Source organism: Tamandua tetradactyla, chromosome 1 (assembly GCF_023851605.1).
Source record: "Tamandua tetradactyla isolate mTamTet1 chromosome 1, mTamTet1.pri, whole genome shotgun sequence".
Lineage (NCBI taxonomy): Eukaryota > Metazoa > Chordata > Mammalia > Pilosa > Myrmecophagidae > Tamandua > Tamandua tetradactyla.
The window spans coordinates 105,949,056-105,969,326 of record NC_135327.1 but is presented as its reverse complement, the minus strand read 5'-3'; the positions used below and the strand labels follow the sequence as shown (position 1 = coordinate 105,969,326).

At 38.4% G+C, this 20,271-nt stretch overlaps 1 protein-coding gene across 1 annotated transcript in view; it reads left to right on the top strand.

The window, feature by feature from the left end:
* The first annotated feature begins 286 nt into the window (after window positions 1-286).
* HDAC9 (histone deacetylase 9) overlaps window positions 287-20,271 on the top strand; it is a 970,134-nt gene continuing 950,149 nt past the window's right edge. The window contains exon 1 of the mRNA XM_077122309.1: window positions 287-443. The gene's annotated coding sequence lies outside the window, so the exon portion shown is untranslated. The remainder of the gene's footprint in view (window positions 444-20,271) is intronic.

Sequence of the window (20,271 nt, the reverse complement as noted above, 5' to 3'; positions counted from 1 at the left end):
TCTCCAGCTCCTCAGCTCGCGCTCGCGCCGCAGGTCCGGCCTCCCTTCCCCAGACCGGCCCCGCCCAGCCTCGGCGGCGCGGGGGCTCCCAGCGCGGCCTCTCGGTCTCTCGCTCACCCCCGCCCCCCACCCCCCTCCTCAGGAGTTGCTATTTTTAGCAAATCCTCTGCGCGCCGCCGCGGGTTCTGCTCGCCGCCCGCAGCCTCCCGGGCCGCCCTCCCCAGCCCCCCCACCATCACATCGCGCAGCGCTCCCCGAGCCACCGTCTCCTCCTCCCGCGCCCGCAGCGGCGCGCCCCGAGGCAACTTTCACTCCTCCTTCCCGCTGGGCTTCCTGCTCGCCATTCTCTGCTCAGAAGATGGCTGTTTGGAGAAGGGGGAGAAGTTAGGGGTCCGTGGCGCGGGGCGAAGGCAGACGCAGCGCCGCGGCAGGAACGGGCGGAGGTGAGTGGCCCCGCGGCCGGGTCCCCGGTGGTGCTCCGAGACACCGTGGGAATTGGGGCGCAAGGGGCGTCCGGATGCGCTGCTGCTTTCCCTGCGCCGCTTCCTCGGGTCTCGGGTTAGAGCATCCCAGTGAAGTCTCTGACACCCAACGGCCTTGAATCTGGAACCCAGAGGTTGTGGGTCGAAGGGAACCTTGTCAGAAGTTCGGCGTCAGGTGCTGTTTCGGTGCATTTCTGGGCATTTGGCCGGGGAAGCCGAGGTGAGGGGCCATTGGCGTGACACCCCCCGCCCCCATACCTGGTTTCTTTGGGAGCTGAGCTATGAATGAAAAGTTTGCACGATCAACGTGTTGCTTGCGACGAGCAGTACTTAGTGGGGTGCCTTTGATGTTGTCGTGGGGGACCTAAGTTTCATGTCTACACATCAGCGTAGTGGGTTTTTAAAAAAGTTCCTGAGCTTGGAGGGCTGGGAGATAAAACAGTTCCTTGCTAGTGGAAGGTGCGTGATGAAGTGTAAGCTTATTAAGGTACCCTGGTTAATTTAACGCCGCCTGAAGGTGTCACCGTGGTGACTGCGGGGAGCAGAGGACGGGGAAGTTCCCCAAGTCTTAGCGGACAGCGCCCGTTGGGCGTTGGAGCCGTCGCGCCGTCGCCCACGGTGAGAAGTGCTGCTGTCACAGGCCTGTGAGCACGTTTGGTGACCGCCTGGGACCGAGCAGCTCTCCAAGAGTGGGTGCGAGGAGCGGTGGTCTGCGGCTGAGAGCTGATGGTGTGGTTCATGTAACGTGGGCTTGGAAATTATCTAGTGACTGTGCTCTAATTTCAAAAGCCGTCGCGTTTGTTTTCCTTGCCAGGGAAGTGTGTGTAATCTCCTAAAAGGAATTTTCAGATGAAGTAACTGTAACATTTTGAAACCTGTGAAAGATGGAATGTCTACATTTATTACATTGTAAATGTACGTGTGTGTGCGCGCGCGTGTGTTAAACGTGGGGTTGGGGTAAGAGGGGCTTAAAAAGTTTAACTTCTAACCTGAGAAACTAAGGTGTTAATTTTTCTTCCTCAAATGCTATGCCAATACTTATACAACTATTTGAGGACATGCTGGAAAAGGATATTATTTCATTAATACTCTCGGTGTGCTGAGATATCTTGTAAAGGGGAAAGCTTTAGTAATTACAGATAACAGAAGCACAATCGTGTTCTCAAATCTTGCAGACATTCCCGGAGGAAAAGGGAGTAAAAATATATAATTTTAAAAACTACCCCCTCCCCAAATTAAATTCTTTGGAAAACCTTTTGAAAAGGTCTGGATGTTATTTTCTGATGTCCCAGCAATTTTTAAATCCTGTAATTAATAACAGCCCAGAATAAATTGCAGTTAATAAATGAGGACAATTAGAAAATCATGTTTAGAAAGGATATCTTTTGAACTACACTTTGGTAGTTTGAAGGTTTATTATGGAAATTATTGTGACTGAAAATTTGTTGTTTAGTGTATTTGCTTTTTAGCACAGATAATTGTTCTCCTCCTTTTAAACCACTCTTCCTTTTTGGGCCCATTTAAAAGCCTGCCTGCCTCTTTACATTTTAATTAGCAAAACACCAAATCACTGACGTGCCTCTGGAAACCATTCATATTTAAAATATTTTATAAGAATGGTGTATTTTCAAAAGCACAGATAATTTAATCAGCTGTAAAACTTGTGATTTCTTTGCATCCATTTTGTTTGAATGGGGCAGATCTCAAAAAGAGCAGCATCTTTTGGGGATATGTCATTTTAAGTGTGGGAAAAAGCTAATGTTTCCATTTATGTTTTGGTCACAAAACAGGTGCTTTGTAAAGTGAGAATCCCGAAGCAAACCTTTGATAACAAGCTGCAGCTAAAGGGAGAGATTCTTTCCCAGCTTTCCTCCTGAATTGATCCTCTTCAGTAGAGAATGTAGCCAGTTAGATGCACATAGGTTGTACAGAGGAAGTTAAGAGTTTTAGATTAAGTGCCAGTTTATGGGTAGGAGACAGATTTCTTTTCTTTCTTTCTTTTTTTTTTTTGTTTTGCCTCAGTCTTCCTGTTCCTCTCCCTCTACAGTTCAGCTTATTGGGTTGGCCTCTATTGGACCAAGCATTCTTTGGCCAGAGAGTGTTTGGCAGCACGCTAAGATTCTGTAAGAAATAGTGATGGTCCCTCTGAAATTAAAAAGCTGATTTTAAATTTACTATAGATTTTTTATGATTGTTTTACGACCAAATTAACTTTGGCCATTATTATAGTAGATAGTTGGTAGACATGTTATCAGATACCTTCGTTTTATAAAAATAATTACTTATCTATGTTTGGGATGTGGATTAATTTTTATTTGAGGTTTTAAAGAGTTAAATATTAAGGCCATATGATTAGATAAGAATATGTTTAATTACGTAGTTTAAATGACGTACATATTCAGATTTTTGTTATTGTCTGAGTCTAAGCGTGTTTTGGGGTTATAGCTTTTATTTTTTTATTAGAATTACTTCTGTTTTTAATTTGTTTAAATTGTATGACATATTATATTGTTATTTACACCCACTCAGTGGGGAAGGTGTAGGTTATTCTTACATAGAGATATGGAGAAATAGCTAACAAGGGGAGTCATTTGAGAAACATATGGACATCATGAGATCCTTCTGTATGTAGCATCTGTACTGTCTCATTAGTGAAATATTGTAGTTATGGACATTTTTTGTTATTACATCTAAATGTGGCTTTTTATTTTTACTTCAATGGATCTTTTTGTTTTAAAATGTAGTTTATATTAATGTTTAAATTGATGGGGGCTTTTATTGCTTGAAATCCTCTCCTTTCAATGTAGACAACATACTTAATTTTATTGCACATTTCCACAGTAATTTTTAATTTTATTATAACCCTTACATTTTTCAGTGATTCCTCAAAGTATTTGAGAGACAGGTAGGATGACCTGTTGTTCCCATTTTAGGAAGGAGGCAGCAAGTGCCCTGAGAGACCCAAGATTGACATGCTTCAATTGGTCTGAAGCTGAGGATAACACCTGTATTTCCTGTATCCTAATCACAGGAGAAAGCTGTCTCCATTGACTATCTTAATATGACAAATTTTGTGAATTTTTATATTCCTATATTTTTCAATTGCTCATCTTTATAGGGGTATGGGTCAGTTTCTGAATCAGACAATTTATTCACAAGGAGATGGGTCTTGCTGTTACCTGCTGGTGGCGGAGAAGCTAGTGCTAAAATTAAATCAAAATGAAAACAGAAGCGAAATCTGCACACCCATCTCTGAGGGGAATCCTTGCAATCAATCCGCATCCCTCACATCCCTTTCCCCCAGTGCCCCCACTTAGGAACAAGGGGAAATCATCTCTGCCTTCTGCTGCTCATGTACTGGCCCTTTTCTGGTCAAACTGCCCTTGAAGTTTGTTAACATCATAGAAAACCGTAAAGATTACCAGGCTCACTGGAGAGAGAACTCAAAATCTGATTTTGGGGGAGAGAGAGTACAGAGGACAATAACAGAGTGTCCACTCTAGAGTCACCTGATATTGCTCATGAAAGATATTGAAAGATATCTTTCTGGTATTAGGACAGTCACTTTCTCTTATATTTGTTCTTTAGCCAAACTTAAAACCATCAGAGGGAACAGAAAATTTATACAATTTAGTCATTTCTATCCACCTAAACCTCCAATCTGGATAAATTATGCTTAAATTAAGGAAAAAGAACAGCAGCTTGTTTTTTAGAAAAGATACCATTATGACTTTTTCTTCATCCTTCCAAATCTCTTTTGTTCTGATCTCCCAGAACTTTTTTTTCGGGATAATTGCCCTCGTGATTTGCATCAGCCCAGGTCAGACTTCTGAAACTGTGTTGTTAGACTCAAAGTGGTCTTATTATTATTCAGAATGCAGGTGAAAAGCATTGTAATCCTTAAGAAAATAGTAATGCAGAATATTAAGCAAGATTGCTCCTATTTGATGAAAATATTTTCAAAATTTTTGAATGAGCAGAGGTCCCATGGGCTCGCTACTCTCTTAAAATTAACATATTTGTTACTGTTCTCTCACCTAACGTTATGATTGGTAGAAGCTCATCCAAATCATTTTAAATGTGAAATACTAAAAATAAATTGTGACTCTTCAGGTATGGTTTGTTGTTTACTATAATTAATTTGGCGTTTAGCCTTAAAGAGAGGAAAAACTCTGACTCTGTATATTCTTAGCTGCTCTAGAGAGACTATAGCATGATGGCAGGGTACTGGTGAGACTGAGTAAAGTTGAAGTTGCTGGAATGGTGTTTTCTTCCCATTTCTACAGAAGCTGCGATGAGAAGGAGATGGGCATGGACTGACCTTGTTGAATTAACATGGCGGTATTCCATCGTGGGGTTTGAAATGGACAATGATGGGTAGACCTTGTACCACTCAGTGTATTTAACTGCAGGTCATGGAAACTAACTCTGGTTAATTTAAGCACCAAATAAATTTAGTAGGGGATATTCATTTTCTGTTGCTGTGTGACACATAACAGACTAGTGGCCTAAAACAGCTCATGTTTATTATCTTCCAGTTTCTGTGGGTTGGAGGCCAGGCACAGCTTACCTGGATCCTTTGCTCAGGATCTCATGAGACTGAAATTGTGGTGTCATCCAGGGCTGTGCTTTCATGAGATGCGTGATGGAGGGAAACATCTACTTCCAAGTTCCCTTGAATTGTTGGCAGAATTCATCTCTTGGAAGATGTAGGACTGAGGCCTCCATTTTCCGCTGACTGGAGGCTGGAGGCCGCCCTCTGCTCACTTTTCTTTGCCATATGGTCCTCTCATAACATGATGGCTTACTTCTTCAAAGCCAGCAGGGGAGAGTCTCTAGCTCCAGGATGAGAAGCTGAGGTCTTATGTAACATAAACAAGGGGTAATATCACCTTTGCTATATAGCGTAATCTATCCAGAGAAGTGACGTTCAGCACCATCACCATATTCTTTTGGTTAGAAGCAAGTCACAGGTTCCTCTGAACTTAGGACTTCAGGGGAGGGGACTATACAAGGACATGGCTTACTGGAGGTCACCTTAGAATGTGTCTGCCTCGTTGACTCATAGCATGAGTCAGTAGCTCATAGAATCTCTGGGATAGTCAGCAGAGCTGACTTAGAAGACACAGTAACAGAAACAATGCTCAGAATCACTCAGCAGAACCGATCCTGTGAGTTGCTTTCACTGCTGGCCCATGGTCTTCTATAGTGGAATGTGGGATCTGTATCATACAGGATTCTCTATATTTAGTGATGGGGTTCAGCTTCTCATGGCCAAAAAAGAATAACAAGTGACCACTGCTGATTGAAAGAAGGAGAAAAAACATGAACAAATAATTTAATATTGAAATTTTTAAATATTTGACTAGTAGGAGAGCACTGAGAACCATCTGGAAACAGGATTGAATTGGAGAGTGGCTAGAGTTGTATAACTAGTTTGAAAGAAGGCTCTTCCAGGATTTAGAAGAATAGTGGTAGTGAGGACACATTTAGAAACAGTGGTGGTAAGAAAGAGGTAGAAGCCTTTCAAAAGATGAGTCACTAGCTCATATGCTAGTTTATGAATTAATTTAATTGATCCCTAATATATTCCACAAGTGCATAGTTTTTAAGAGCATGGTCTCACCAATCCTTGCAAAGGATCGGCACTGTTGTTTGGTTGGCCCTTCCCATTTAGAATGTGGGTAGCATAACTTCCCGTCAGTTTATAGGGAGGGAGCAGGACTAGAGACCATAGCAGACCCACTGGATTTTATCTGCAGCTCAGTGCCTGTATGGCACTGTATAGGAGCCTGGGGTATATTGAGCCCTCTGTTGTAGCAGATATAGTCCATGCTTTACACACTTTTACAGGAATAAATTTAATCTAAATCTGTATCTCCACTCTGACTGCTTAGATAGTACCTGCCTAGACATCCTTTGTCTTACCCTGCACATAAGTGAATGGAAACTGAGGCTATATACCTTGCCATGTGGCATTCAGTCAGTGGTAACTGACTGATTCTAGAGCCCGTATTCTTATGTTGCACACACCATGTCTACAACCAGCAGTAAGTGAAGTTTCCAAGGAGAGGGTTTCTTATTCACTTTGAAGTAAATGTCAGTCCTACAAATGCTCTTGGTTCCCTTCATTCATCTTGAGGGAACTGGTTACTGGAAGATGAGGGTTAAAGAGAGAAGTGAAAATGTGTGCGTCATGCCTTCTATTATTTTCCCAGTGGGAAATACAGATTATAGGCCTTTCCTAGATCTGAAAGAAAAAATGTGGAGTGGGGGCTGTATATTTTTACTTCTGCTTATCATTTCTTACACTTTTGGCTAAAATCAAAAGCTCTGCCTCTCTTCCTTTCTCTCCTATATGCAGATTTCATGCTATTAAATTCAGTGAGGAAAAATTTTGAATTCTCATTGCTTCTTTGACCATGAGTTTCTTTTTACAGCTTTTTTTAGTAGAAGCTATTGTTTTGATCTACTTGAAAAGTCTATTGAGATATTCCTTCTTTGTTCTTCTGCTATTGGGTCGCACTTCCTACTCTGTGGTGTCTCCAAATTCTATTCATAGGTACTCTTTTATTTTTTTTTTTTTTTCCGTTTTACATACTTAAATCTCTTCTTCAAATGGGTCTGGTTCCATTGATCAGAATCATCTGCCCAGACCCCCTTGCTGCTTTACAGTAAAATACAAGGTCACTGTTGAGCCTGGATAGTCTCATCTATTTTCTTTTAATTTTCCTGAGTTGTGCTCTGTGTCCCAGTATGGTATGAGGAGCTTTTATGAACTCTGGATATCTAAGTCAAAATGTAGACATTTTCAACTGAATGTCTCAAGAAAGCGCTCCAACTGGATGGTCTTAGCTCAAGTGTATACCTCTGGACCACTCAGCTGAGGCCAGGTAGACAGAGTTGTGATTTGCCCATCTGGCTTCTAAAGTAGGGCAGTTTTCAAAGGGAAGGAATTGTGAGCTGCCCCCAGCCTGGTTGAGGCCCATTGTAATAACCTATCCCAGGGCAGGCTACAGCGTGGGAAGTCTTGAAATAAATCTATTTCTTCATACATAAGTTTTGGATTTTCTAAACTATCTTAGGTCTACTGTTAACTCTGAAAGTTCAAACTCCTTATCATGGCTCTTAAATTCTTTCATAACCTGAGCCCAATTTATCTTTATGACTTCTATGTTTTTTACTCTTGCCACTCTCTGGCTTATACCCAGTAAGGTTTTAAGGATTTAAACCCTTACTAAGCCTGAAGCTAGCAAGTGGCTAAGATTTTAGATCCAATGGGGACAGCCAGCCTGAGAGTATAAATCAGTATGTAAAGAAAAGTCAAGAAGAGAGAGAGATGGAGATGGAGAACAGACAAAAGCAGCATTTCAGTTTTTTTAATTCTTGCATATAGTTATTTCTCAAGGTCAGTTCTACCATTGACTTTTCTGGGGTTTGGTTATGTGAGCAATAAATTATCCTTAACGAGGGTTTCTGCCCCTTGCAACAGAAAAAGTACTAAAGACACAGATTTTTCAGCATAGTATTCGGAGTGAACTTTCTGAATCTACTATCTCCATAATTACTTAGCCAAAATCAGGATTTTATTTCTCTGAGGTTTTATTTGGAGAGGGTGTCCTTAAGGAAGCTGCACCTTCACTGCCCTCTTTCCCCTCTGGGCCCAGCTGGAGTCCCACCTCCATAGTGAGGCATCCTCTCGTTGTAGCAGCTCATCGTGATCTCACACTCTTCTCTGGTTTCCTACAGCAGTTAAGCCAATGACAATGGTTCACACTTTTCTTACAAATTAAATTTTAGCTATAGTGATTGAGAAAACCCATAGTAATATAAGGCTACTGTAATCTCTGGTTTATTACTCAGAACCACATCTTAATAATTTTGAAAAAGATATTTTTTAAAACTTTTTTTATTGTGTAATATACATACAAAGCTAAGAAAAAAAAAAGCAATAGTTTTCAAAACACTCTTCAACGGGTGGTTATAGAACAGATCCCAGAGTTTGCATTGGGCCACTATACCATCATCTCAAATTTTTCCCTTCTGGCTACTCCAGAACATTGGAGGCTAGAAGGAGTATATATATATATCTATATCATCACTTTTCTTCTTTTTTGTGAAAAATAACATAAATACACAAAAGCAATACATTTCAAAACACAGCATAATAATTTGTTGTAAAACACATTTCACAGTTTGTCTGGATTACAATTCCACAGTTTTAGGTTTTTACTTCTAGCAACTCTAAGTTACTGGAAACTGTCAATATAATGACACTTGCTTGTTAAACCCTACCTTCTCTGTATAACTCCATCATCACCTTTGATCTTTCTATCCCACTCTTTAGAGGTATTTGGGCGATGGCTGTTCTAAACTTTTCATGTTGAAAGGGGCGGTCAATAATATGGGGTAGGGAGATGTAACTAGTTCATGTTTTGGAGATGTTGGGCCCTCTAGGTTTCAGGACTTATCTGGTCCAGGAACCCATCTGGAGGTTGTAGGTTTCTAGAAAGTTACTCTAGTGCATGGAACCTTTGTAAAATCTTATATATTGCCCTAGGTGTTCTTTAGGATTGGCTGGAATTGTTCTGATTGGAATTTAGCAAGTTATAATAGGTAGCAATGTCTAACTGAAGCTTGCGTTAAGAGTGAGCCTCTCGACTCTATTTGAACTCTTTCAGCCACTGATACTTTATTACTTACACTTCTTTCCCCTCTCTTGGTCATAATGGAATTGTTGATCCCATGGTGTCAGGGTTGGACTCATCCCTGGGAAACATCTCCCATGTCCTCAGGGAGTCTTTCAGCCCCGAATGTCATGTCCCATGTAGGGGGGAGGGCAATGATTTCACTTGCAGAGTTGGGCTTAAAGAGAATGAGGCCACATCTGAACAAAAGAGGTCCCCCAGAAGTAACTCTTAGGCTTACCTATAGGTAGTCCGAGCTCCTCTGCTACCTACTTAAGCTTCACAAGAGTCAGCCTCAAGATCAAGGGCTTGGTCTGTTGATTTGGGTGTCCCTAATGTTTGACACAGTGCGAGGGGATTCCCTGATGGTAAAGTTTAATAGTTCCATATTTTCTCTCCCATCCCTCAAGGTACTTTGCCAACACTTTTTGATCATCTACTTAATATATTCTAGGATGTATCCAGGCATTACATTAAACTATACTGGTTTTTAAAAAATATTTAATTTAAGTATTATATTTAATATGTGGAATGATTTACTTATGTATTTGTGGCTTCTTTCTAATTCCTCTGTTCCCTAATTGATAACCATGCTCACTCCCCCTACCCCCCACCTCCACGCCTGAAGGGAAAGGAGAGAAGAGAAGGTCTGGCTTCCTAACAGGCACCCTCTCCGAATAACCCCCCATGGGGAGAATTGTCTGATTTTGGTGGCCTATACATTTTGACCTTAAAAGTTTTTTGTTAAATGTTTTTCTTAAATGTAGGAACATTAATAAAATACAAACTATTTTTCTTATGGATTTTACAAATTGTAAAACCAAGAACCACTTAAAAATTAAATGTGAACAACAGAAAAGGTGAAATTAAAATGAACATTGAATTCTGTGACAAATGGTATTGTATTGCTGAAATTACATTGCCTGAATTGGGTTTGGGAGTATAAAGATGTAGCCTCGGATCTTGTTCTCAGATCTAATCTGTTTCTATGTTTTATATTAATATAAATACAGAAAATGTCCTTTTAGAAAGTACATTAAGTAAAACAATATTAACTTCCAGGATTGGTTTTATGATCCAGGATACTCAGATTTCATACATGATCAAAACTCTAACAAATAAATAATCCTCAAATATCCATTTTAACGAGATATCACCTGAGAACTCTAAAGTCTTTGTGGTTACCATTGTGGAATTATTAAAATCTAAATCAAATATATAAGCCATATACCAAGATTAATGGAATGGCGAACAGATTGTGTACTATCTACACGAAGATGGGAGACATGCATCATTTTCACTGTCAACACGATGATTTTAGCCACCACAGCTTAGATTATTTTGGAGGCCTATTCCACCATGTGTTCTATAATGACTCAGTTCATCCTCATCTTTCTCTAATCAGATTTTATTTATTTATAGGAAGCTATATGTTATTTGGCCTTCACCTACTGTGTGAATAATTGAAAATGTTAACAGCAGACACTGTAGTGAAAATTGGTGGCAGTCTTTAGTTTTAAGATTATTATTCAGAAATTAATCAGAATACATTTTTATTTATTTAGATTATCATCCAAATGAAAATCCAAAATGGAAATTTAAAAAGTCCACATCCGATTTATGGAACCCACTTTGAAGTGTACAGCTTATAAGTATTAACTTGCCACTTAAAACACTTTACATTTTGTTATACCTTATATGTCATTAACTAGATTTAAGCTCCTTCAGGAGGGAGAGAATGCACTTGTTTTTTTGTTTTGTTTCCTTCCACGGCACTAAGTCCTTTGCTTACAGTGGGTGCTTAACAAGCGTTTGTTGGTTGACCACCTGTAGGTCATTGCTTCCTGCTGCACTGAGCTCTTCGAGGAAAGGGACTATTTGTTTTAGTCTGTTGATTGTGAATGCCTACCACAGCAGCTCTCACGTGACAGATGCTCAGTGAATATGCTCAATGAAGGGTTGATGACTTATTGGATTCTTTCTTTTCCCTTTTAAATCTTCTCTCTCATATATAGGGCGGGCACATTTAACAGTTGTCCAGATCAGTGCTGTCCAGTTGAACTTTCTGCAATGATGGAGATGTCCCATATCTGCTTTCAGTAACAAGAGCCACTAGGCATCTGTGGCCTTGGAACATTTGACTCGTAGGTAATGCAACTGAGGGACTGAATTTAATTAAATTTAATTTTAATTAATTTTAGTTTAAATAGCTTTATGTGACTCATGGCTAGTGTATATACAGGGCAACTCAATTTTAGATGGTAATGTGTCCATTCTCAAACTCATTGCCCCACATTTCCAACACTACTACATATTTTTTATTCTTGGATGCCAAGTGAGTTATATCATTTTAAAACCTGAGCACATATTCCATTAAGTTAACCAGCAACATGGCATGCCATCTCTTCATTCATCCACCCTGCCATCTGAGTTTGCCTGCAAATTTCTGTTAACTGAGAGCTGACACTTTCACTTTATGGATACATTTAAGCTACACTTTTGCCTTTTGGTTAATGGCCCATATTTCTTTGACTTTGCTAGTTCTATTGTTTTAATCATTCCCTTTCCTAATAAGCCATTTAAACTTGGATTATTATTATAAGTAGAACCATTATTACCACAACTACCACTATCATCACCATCATTGCTGGTATTTATGCTAACCTGTAGTGGATAGCATATAGTAAGGTCTGCTGATAATCTGAACATATCCCACATTTATTATATTCATTAAAATGCCTTAAAGTATTTCTTCCTTCCTATTGATTTATTTGCTTTTCTTGTCCTTCTACCTTTCCTGTTACAAGAGAAGAATGAAGCAGCATCATATGGCTTTAAACATGTTAGAACTCAACCCTTATGTAAGACATAATCCCACAAACTGCACTGCTGGTGACAATGTGTGTGAAATCAGTAGGTCTTGAGTAAAACTAAAACAGGACTTTCCATTTAGAAAGGCAGAAGTTGCTTCCTGCAAGTGGCTGATATGTATTTTTTAAACTTGTTATTTTTAAATCATTTCAAACTTACAGGACAATTGCAGGAAGTAATACAAACCCCATACAGAGAACTCCAGCATACTCTCACTCTCCAGAAACCTAGATCCACCAGTTTTAACATTTTGCCACCTTTGCTGTATTATTCTATCATGACTTTGAAAGCAGGTTGCGCAATCATATTCCTTCAACGCCTAATACTTCCATGTACATTTCCTACGAATAAGGACATTCACTTACATAATCACCTAAAGTGCCGCTATCAAGTTCAAGAAATTTAGTGTTGGTATAAGCATTACATTCTACATTTCAATTTTTTCTTATGTCCCAGTAATGTCCTTTTGAGCCTCTTCTTTTCCATTCTTAGATCTCATCCATTATCATGAATTCCATTTAATTATCTTTTTCTTTCTTTCTTTTTTCCTTTTTTAGTTTTCCTTTCTTTTTTTAGTTGTGGAAACATATATATAATATAAATCTTCCCATCCTAATCCCTCCCATGCATACATTCAGTGTGATTAATCACAGTCACAGTGTTGCAGTGTCTTCACTACCATCTATTACCAGAACTTTCCTTTCACCCCAAAGAGAAACCTGCACTCATTTTGCACTAATTCCCCTTTGTCCCTGTCCCCAGACTCTGGTAACTGTGTTCTGACTCTACATATTCTCTGATATTTTCTTTGTGGTTACCATGAGGCTTGAATTTAAATGCTCAATATGTAACAATCTTCTTTGCTTTAATATCAATTTAATTTCAACAGTGTAGGTACTATGTTTTTATACCCGACTCTCTCCCCATCTTAATGCAATTCTTGTCACAAGTTGCATGTTTATACGTTACGAATCCCAAACTATTGTTTTATCATTATATATTTGCCTTTTAGGTGCTGTAGGAAGTAAAAAGTAGAGTTACAAATTTACAAAGGCAATAATACTGTTATTTACATTTACCTATATCATTATCTTTACCAGAGATTTTTAATTTCTTCTTAAGGCTCCCATCAGTTATCTAGTATCCTTTCCTTTTAACCTGCAGATCTCCCTATAACATTTCTTGTAGGGCTGGTCTAGCAGTGACAAAATATTTTAGCTTTTGATTATCTGGGCATGTCCTAATCTCTCCTGAATATTTGAAACATAGTTTTTCTGGATACGCAGTTCTTCATTGGCATTTTTTTGCTTTTAGCCCATTAAATTTGTCATCCCATTGTCTTCTTCCCACCATGATTTCCTGTGAGAAATTGATACAATCTTATTGAAGCTCCCTTGTAAGTGATGTGTTGCTTCTTTCTTGTGGCTTTCAGAATTCTCCCTTTCTCTTTGTCAGTTTGATTATAACATGGAGTGATGTGGGTCTAGTTGTGGTTATCCTGTGTAAACTTGGTTGAATGTCTTGAATGTGTACATTCATGTATTTTGTTAAATTTGAGAAGTCTTCAGCTGTTATTTCTTTGATTATTCTCTCTGCCCTTTTCTCTCTTTCTTCTCCTTCTGGGACTCCCAGGATACGTATTGGTATGCTTGATGATGTCCCACAACTTCTCAGGCTCTGTTCACTTTTTTTTTTTAACATGGGCAGGCACTGAGAATCGAACCTGGGTCTACAGCATGGCAGGCAAGAACTCTGCCTGCTGAGCCACCATGGCCCTCTGTTCACTATTTTTCATTCTTTCCTCCTTCTGTTTCTCAGACTGGATGGTTTCAATGGTCTTACCTTCAAGTTCACTGATTCTCTCTTCTGCCAGGTCCAATCTATTGTTGAACCCTTTTAGGGATTTTTAAATTTTTTACTGTGGTATTCAGCTTTGTTTGATTATTTTCCCTTATTTCCACTTCTCTGTTGCTATTCTCTGTGTTCATCTGTTATTTTCCTGATATCCTTTGGTTCTTTGCCTGTGTTTGCCTTCAGTTCTTTGAACATATTTAGGACCATTTTTAAAGAAGTATTTATCTGGAATGTCTCATTGATGGTTTCTAATGCTTTAATCTTCTCCTTTGCCAGGGTTATCACTTCCAGTTCCTTTGTTTTATAATCTTTTGTTGAAATCTGGATATTTTGATATTTTAGTATGTTCTCACAGGAATTTAAACTTTGAGGTGTCTGTTCCTTAAGCTTGTGTCCATCTAGTTTTATGACAGAGATTTCCCTGAATGCCAGGAGTTAACAAAAAAAAGGAAAAAAAGAAAACACCTTTCTCAGTCTTTGCGGATTGTCCTGTGCAAATGCTCTCCCTCAGGGTTTATCCATGGAATGAGTTTGGAGAACAGATCCAGGATGAAGTATAGGGACCTTCCTGATCCTTTCTACACATGCATCTTGTCTTGGGCATATGTGTGTGACTCTGGGCATTCCTCCATTTACATGGCTACAAATTCCCCCTCTTCCTGAGGAAACAGTTTCCTCTGGTCCCGACAACCTCACTGTGTATCTAGAGCCAGCAGTCTCATGCCCCAGGCAGCATGACTTTGACTGCTTTCCCGCAGTGTTCTGTCAGACAGCTCAGTGAGCCATCTTCTATATGCAGAGCAAGTTCTAGGACAGCAGGTCCCTCAGGCCATTACCAGACAGATTGGGGCAGACATTCGTGCTCCCAGTATGTGCATGAGGGTGTGTACAGTATGTCTTGCTCCCTCTGGAACTGTAAACAGAGATCTATACTGGGAGTGCTGTCCAGCTTTATGTCCGGCTGAGCAGGTGTGGGGTGGGAGAGATGCCAGCCAGGGTGTCATGAGACTTTACCTCTTTTAAGTGAGAACTAGACCTCTTTTCTTGATTTGGTGCTCGCCCTGTTACTGCAGTTCTTTTACTGGTTTCTGGAGTTTTAAGAAGGTATTTCTGCCATTCCTTGCTGGTTGTTCAAAGCTTCTGTAAAATGACAAAACCCTGAAACATCACATTCTACCATCTTTGGTCAAGATTGTGGATGCAACCCATGGGTCTGCTGGAGCAAGATATACATTAACATCTATATACATTTATTGAGCCTCAGAGCTGGGTATTTTCATGGATATTACCTCATTTAATTCTTAAAGAAGTATTGAATCTATTAATTTATAATGGTTATGGAGGCTAAAGTGGCCGAAAAACAGAAACACCTTAGACTTTTCCAGTTAGTTATCTTTTATGACAGAATTGGATGCAGAAACTTTGACGTGGAGATTTGCTTTTTGTTCATTCTCTTACTCTATCCTAGTAGTTCCCAAACTTGAGTGTGCATTAGAATTTCTATTCGGAATTGAACACACAAAACATTGAAGAGTATATTTTATGGGTCATTGAACAGCTTTTCAGAGGTAATTTTCTCTATACTAGATTTTTATCTAAAAACAACCTGCCCTTCACTACCCAAAGGATGCATATCCTCTGTCTTTCCCTATTTCCATTTCTATTCTAGCAAATGGGTAGTCACCAGGAGAACTTACAGACATGTGCTTTTGAATAAGCTCCACAAAATAGAAAAAATTCAGTAATTGTATTTAGGATTTTATGCTTGTGAATATTTCATTGTGCTTTGATCTTATTGTTGCGTTATTTTGCCTTTTATGGTGAGAAGAGAGCATTCCTTTGTCATCTCCCTCTTAACATTAAACTTTCTCTTAAAAAGCCCTAATGAGGTGAATTATGCATTATTTTCATTTTGGGCAGGTTGGTGGAGCAAGGAAGGGAACTTTCGTTGGCTACTTGTGCTATATTTTTAATCTCTTATCTGTTTGGCTCATTTTTTGTAGTTACCTACATTGAAATAAAATAAATATTTTATGAGAAAAGTATTAATTAATAAAAATATTAATTGTTTTTCTTTATAAGGTTCAGCAAAGACCATTTCCTAAACCTGCTGAACTAGTAAACAAGAACATCCTTTTGGAGTATTAATTTTTTCTTTGTGACAACAAATTTAATAAATTCAACTTACTTATATTTGCTAAAGTGTAATGCTAAGACTACTCAAGTGAAATGGGGAATATAGGCAAAATGGAATGAGATTTTGGAATAATGGTGATAGTTTTAGTTCTCCAGAAAGCATATCTGAAATATTTTTGGGTGAATTTATAATTTTCAAGTAACTATCAAAAACATATTACAAGTTATTTCATATACTATTTCTGTTTATCTTACATAAAATTATAAACTCCACACTACATTATTATTATTATTGTTGTTAAAAAGTGAATAATCTTTCGAAATGATTTAGATAGTTAGGAAATTCTTTTATATTTACTCATGCAGTTACCATTTTTGTTTGCTATCATCTTCCTTCTTCCTGAAGAATTTCCTTTAACAGTTATTGTGGCACAGATATGCTAGTGATGAATCCTTTCACCTTTGGTATGTCTGAAAACATATACATTTTACCTTCTTTATGTAAAATATTTGCTGGCTGTAGAATTCAAGATGATTTCTGTTCCCTTTAATAACTTAAAGCTGTTACTCTACTACGTTCTCACTTGTCTTGTTTCTGATGGGAAATCTATTGTTATCCTTATTTTTTTCCCTCTTTATGTGTGATATGTATTTTCAAATTTTCTCTTTATCAATGGTTTTGAACAATTTGATTATGATGTGCCTGGGTATCATTTTCTTCATATTTCTTGTGCTTGGAGTTCATTGATATTCTTGGGTCTGTAGGTTTATAGTTTTTATCAAATTTGAAAAAAAAATCAGCCGTTGTTTTTTCAAATAGTTTTGGTTTACCTTCTCTCTCAGAAGACTCCAATTATACGTGTGCTAGATTCATTGATGCTCTTTGTATTTTAAAAATCTTTTCTGGTTTTTAAATTTTGTATAGTTTCTGTTGTTGTGTCTTCAGGTTGACTAGTACTTTCTCATTCAGTGTCTAATTCAGTGATTACATTGTGTGTTTTCACACATTATAGTTTTCATCTCTTGAAATATGGTTTGTGTTTTAAATAGATAAATTCATCTATTCAACATTTTGAATGTATGGAATAGAGTCATAATGACTGTTTGAATGACCTGGTCTGCTAATTCTAACATCTGTGTCAGTTCTTGGTCCATTTTGATACGTTTATGTTCCTGCTTGTTATGGGCTGTATTTCCTACTTCTTTGCATGCCTTATAATTTTTGATGGATGCCAGCAAATTGTGAATTTTACCTTGTAGGGTGTTTGATATTTTTATATCCCTATAAACCTACTTTTTTTCTGTGATGCAGTTAATTACTTGGAAACAATTTGATCCTATTAAGTCTTGTTTTTAATATTAGTTTAGTGGAAACAGAGCAGTGCTTCATTTACAGCTAGTTATGCCTACTATGAGGCAAGACCCTTCTGAGTACTCTATCCCAAGTACCACAAATTATGAGGTTCCCCAGTCTGGCTGGTGGGAACAGGTACTATTCCCAGCTGTGTGTGAGTGTTGGGTACTGTTTCCTATAATCCTTTCAGATGGGTTTTCCCCTGCCTGTGGCTTGTTGGCTCACATACCTGCGGTGATTGATCAGTACTTGGCTGATTACTTGAGGGGGGTTCCTCTGAAGATCTCTGAAAATCTCTCTCAGTGTAGCCCATATTCCTCTGGTACTCTGACTCCAGACACAAGCTGGTCTGATCCCTGATTCTTGACTCCATCTCCTCAATTCGGGGAGTGAGGCAGATTCTGCCTGGAGCAGGTTTCCCTCCCTGGACCAGTGCCTGGAAACTCAAGTCAGGAAGCTGGAACAGCACTAGGGCTCACCTCATTGATTACCTGTTCTCAGAGGTCATTGTATGTTGTCCAGTGTCTTGAAAATCATTGTTTTGTATATTTTGTATAGTCCTTTCATTGTTTCAGGCAAGACAACAGTTCTGGTCCCTGTTACTCCATCTTGGTTGGGATTGGATATCTCCCATTTTGTCTGTTCCGTGTAAAATCTGGATGGTCAAAATAATTTTTATATATTTAATACTCAGTTTATTGTACTGTATTGTGATATTCTTTTTCCTACTCTTCAGTATTCTTAGCTTTCTATAATGAATACTTTATATTGTAAACATAATTTTTATAAATGAAGTTTAATAATTTACGTCCTGGATGTTTGATAATTTATCATTTTCCTGATCGTTTGAAACAATTTTTAAAATAAGCTGGTCATTAATTAAGAAATTAAATTTGTTGAACATAAGAATCCACGTATCTTTAAGTGGGTAAAAGATATTATTGCAGGGAAGAACCCTGTTCCTATTAGCTTCTTTTTAAAGGAGAGACAGCTAATACATTACTCTATTTTAAATTGTATCACTTTTATATTTGTTTAGGAGGTTTTGAAGTTCATGGCTGTTCCTTGAGAATGTTTTCATATTAGGCACTTATGAAATGAACTGTGTGCTTGTGAACTATTATATTTTTAATCCTCTTTAGCATTTGAATGATAAAATATGATACCGTTAACTAATATGAAGTTAAAATGTCAAAATTCAGGAGTACAACTAATTCAACTTGCTATAATGCATACATCTTGTTAGTTGAAGAGCTTTCTGGCAGGAAGGGCACAATTGACTGTGATCATTTAAAAGCATCCTTGAGATGACACATGCTACAGGAATATGCCAACAAGTTTTTTATTTTGTAATTTTGAGTTTCTAGTGCAGTCTTTTGAGATCTAGTTGATAAGCATGGTGAGAAAACAAGAATTGCTTTATAATACTTCAGGAAAATAACTTTATATGAACAAATTTATATGAATAATTTTATATAATTGTAACATTCTTCTTAAGAACCTCATAAATAACGGCACCATGCAGCCAAAGTTGTGGCAATGCCACATTGCTGCATATATAATATTAAAGCATAAAGTTTAGTCCAGTTTAATATTCTTCTGTCAAATTGAACCAAAGTATAAATTATTGTTAGAATTGAAAGAAAAGAATCTTAAGAAAATTGAATACCACTCTGTGGTGGAAACTGCTAGTTGTCTTTTTTTCATTTACTCTTCTTTTTTTTAATTGAGAAATCTTCACACAGATACAGTCCATACTCAGTGTATAATCAGTGGCTCACAATATCATTGCATAGTTGTGTATTCATCACCACGATCGTTTTTAGAACATTCGCATCACCCTAGAAAAAGAAATAAAAAGAAAAAAGTTATACATCCCATATCCCTTACCCCTCCCTCTCACTGACCACTAGTATTTCAATCTACCGAAGTTTTTACCCTTTGTCCCCCCTATTATTCATTTTTATCCTTTTTTTATTTTATTATTTTTTACTCGTCTGCCTATACCCTGGATAAAAGGAGCACCAGACAGAAGGTTTTCACAATCACACAGTCAAATTGTAAAACTTATATCATTATACAATCATCTTCAAGAATCAAGGCTACTGAAACACAGCTCATCTGTTTCAGGTACTTCACTCCAGCCACTTCAATATACCATAAACTTAATGGGCATATCTATATAATATATAAGAATAACCTCCAGGATAACCTCTTAACTCTGAAATCTCTCAGTCACTGACACTTTGTCTTACTTTATTTTGCCTTATTTCTGTCTTCCCCTTTTTGGTCAAGAAGGCCTTCTCAATCCCTTGATACCAGGTCCTGGCTCATCCCTGGAGTCCTGTCCCTCGTTGCTGGGGAGATTTACATCCCTGGGAGTGGACAGTGAGTTCATCTGCTGAGTTGGCTTAGAGAGGGAGGCCACATCTGAGCAGCAAAGTAAGTTCTCTGGGGGTGACTCTTAGGCATAATTATAAGTTGGCTTGGCTTCTCCTTTGCAGGAATAAGTTTCATAAGGGTAAACCCCAAGATCTAGGGCTCAGTCTATTGAATTGGTTGTCCCCATTGTTTATGAGAATATCAGGAATTCCCCAAATGGGGAAATTTAATATTCCCTCCCTCACCCCCCCCAGCTCCCCAAGGGGACTTGGCAAATACTTTTTTAATTCTCTGTCCAATTTACTCTGGGTGGTATCATTACATCACGCTAACCTGTACAATGCTAGTTGTCTTCTGATATCTTTTACTCTGCCATCCACAAACATAAACCCCCTGAATATGTTAGCTGGGGATAGACTCCTACAGAATCAAGATGACATTTTCTAGGCTCCCTTTCCTCTAGGTATTATGCTATGGGGGGAAGTTCTGGCCATAGATTGTAAGC